Here is a 2976-nt window from a genome sequence, read left to right as displayed (position 1 = left end):
CCTAGAAGGAGCGGGAAATGTATTTATTTTTTTAATGACTGCAAAATTTGCCATGTATTTACCTCGTCCTAGATCTTCAAATGTAGGTATTGCATTATGAAATGAAAATCTGTAAGTCTGAACTATGAAAAGAAGGGGAAGGACCCTCCGTCAGTGCTTGTTTTCCAATCATTTCCATCGTTGGTAAATGTAATAAAAAGAAAAAACTAAACTGAAAAAAGTTTTTCTTCAATTAAAACTGAAATATGGAATGAATTGGTGGATTAGTTCACCTTTTCCTTCTCTTTCCTTCTATCTTTCCCAGCATTCAAAACTTCTCCAAAGAGCTGAGTTTTCAACTGTGTTTTCAACGTGGCGACTTTTAAGATGTATGGACTTCAACTCCCAGAATTCCCCAGCTTAAAACATGGACTTCGACTCCCAGAATTCCCCAGCTTAAAACATGGACTTCGACTCCCAGAATTCCCCAGCTTTAAACATGGACTTCAACTCCCAGAATTCCCCATCTTAAAAAAATGGACTTCAACTCCCAGAATTCCTCATCTTAAAATATGGACTTCAACTCCCATTCAGTCTTTCCCAGCATTCAAAACTTCTCCAGAGAGCTGAGTTTTCACCTGTGTTTTCAAACTTGGCAACTTTTAAGATGTATGGACTTCAACTCCCAGAATTCCCTATCTTGAAAATTGAATTCTATTCTATTCTGAATTCTGTTATTCTATTCTATTCTGAATTCTTTTCTATTCTGAATTCTATTGTATTCTATTCTGAGGTGGTGCAGTGGTTAGGGTGCAGTACTGCAGGCCACTTCAGCTGACTGTTATCTGCAGTTCAGCGGTTCTAATCTCACCGGCTCAAGGTTGACTCAGCCTTCCATCCTTCCGAGGTGGGTGAAATGAGGACCCAGACTGTGGGGGCAATATGCTGACTCTGTAAACCACTTAGAGAGGGCTGAAAGCCCTATGAAGCGGTATATAAGTCTGCTATTACTATTGTTATTTGTTCTATTCTGGATTCTATTCTATCTGAATTCTATTCTATTCTTTTATTCTGTTATTCTATTCTATTCTGAATTCTATTCTATTCTGAATTCTATTCTATTCTGAATTCTATTCTATTCTGAATTCTATTCTATTCTATTCTGAATTCTATTCTATTCTGGAGGAAAACTCACTTAACAAATCTCTCACTTAGCCACAGACATTTTGTGCCCAACCGTGGCCGTAAATTGAGGACTGTCTGGCATACAGAAGGCCAAGTTAGGACAGGGTGGAGAAATCTGTAAAATCTGACCAGACCTGATCTAAGCAATTATTTAATGCAAGTTTTCCCCATGAAAAGCCAAATTTCACTTCATGCCTGGAGCAAAAAAAAAGAAAAAAAAGAAAAAAGACTCCAGACACACCCAAGAGGCGTCTAAGGCAATTAAGACATGTTGAGACAGCTTCCGCGCAACACAGAATGCATCATTATCTTTGAACTCAGGTGAAGGAGCCCCCGAGGGATTGCTACAGCGGAGGCTGAATGCTTATTTGCACATTTTAGCGAAAGGCACGCTCTCTCTCCTTCTTCCCAGCATCCCTCCCACAACTGGTTGTAACAGGTTCTGTGGGAATACTCACCTAGCACCTGTCTGTGGGCCCAACAAGGCCTCGATCTCGGGACCGGGAAGGAGACGGACATTGTCCAGTGGGTTTGCAGATGTGTCCAGCGGTGCAGCTCCTCCTGTGATGGAAGAAGAGGGGTAGGATTGAAACAAACTTTTCCACCAGCCCTTTTTAAATTACTCAATTTCAACAGGATGGGAAATCTTCCCGAAGAATTCTGCGAAATCTCTGAACTTTGCAAAAAAATTTTTGCACATTTTAGCAAAAGGCACTCTCTCTCCTCTTCCCAGCATTTTGCCCTGGGGGAGTGTCTAAGCATTGCCTCTTCTGCTTCCTCCCGTCCCCCTTTGCTGTGCCCACCGCCAAAAAAGTGTGCACTTTTAATTTTAACGTTGGGAAACAACACTCACCACCCCCGGCCCATGAATTCTGTGTGATCCAGAAGCCGGCTTCAGTTTGCTCTGATAAAAGAACACTTACAGATACAGATTAACAGAGTTTTTGGAAGGGACCTTGTAGGTCATCTAGTCCAACCCCTTGCCCAAGCAGGAGGCCCTACGCCATTTCTGACAGATGGCAGTCCAGTCTTTTTCTTGAAAGTCTCAACTGATGAAGCTCCCCCAAACAACATCCGAAGGCAACTTCTGTTCCATGGGTTGATTGTTCTCTCTATCAGAAAGTTCCTCCTTATTCCCAGGGTGAACCTCTCCTGGATCAGTTTCCATCCATTAGTATTCCTTGTCGGGCCTTCAGGTGTTTTGGGAAATAGCTTGACCCCCCTCCTCCTCTCTCTGGCAGCCCCTCAAATATTGGAAGATTGCTCTCCTGTCTCCCCTGGTCCTCTTCACTAGACTAGCCATGCCCAGTTTCTGCAACTAGTCCCCCACATCATCCTGGATGGTCTTTTCTGCCCTTGTTGGCAAAAAGAGTGAAATGCCTTTTAAAAAAAATCTTGGTTACCCAAAGATTCCCCCCCCCTTTTTTTAAATCTTGTTTACCCAAAGATTCCCTTTAAAAAAAAAATCTTGCTTACCCAAAGATTCCCCCCCCCTTTTTTAAAAAAAAAATATTGTTCACCAAAAGATTCCCCCCCCCTTTTTTTAAAAAAAGGCGGTGTAGCAAATAGCCAGCTTTTGCAAAACGAATGCAATCAAATTTTGCCCCAAAATAAAAAGGATAAATATTTTTTCTCCTCCTACCGGAGTCATCCTGTCCTTCAGAGGGTGCTGTGCAGACGGGAGAGGGGGCCCTTTCTGGACCAACTCCAATCCGTTTTTTCTCTCCTTTCCTGCCCATACATGTGTTTCTGTTTTGTACTGGCAGGCGCCTATTTATATTTTAAGTCGATCTGGTGGGTGGGCTCTGCCCA

This window comes from Thamnophis elegans, chromosome 15 (genome assembly GCF_009769535.1).
Source record: "Thamnophis elegans isolate rThaEle1 chromosome 15, rThaEle1.pri, whole genome shotgun sequence".
Classification (NCBI taxonomy): Eukaryota; Metazoa; Chordata; class Lepidosauria; order Squamata; family Colubridae; genus Thamnophis; species Thamnophis elegans.
This window is presented reverse-complemented; position numbering follows the sequence as displayed.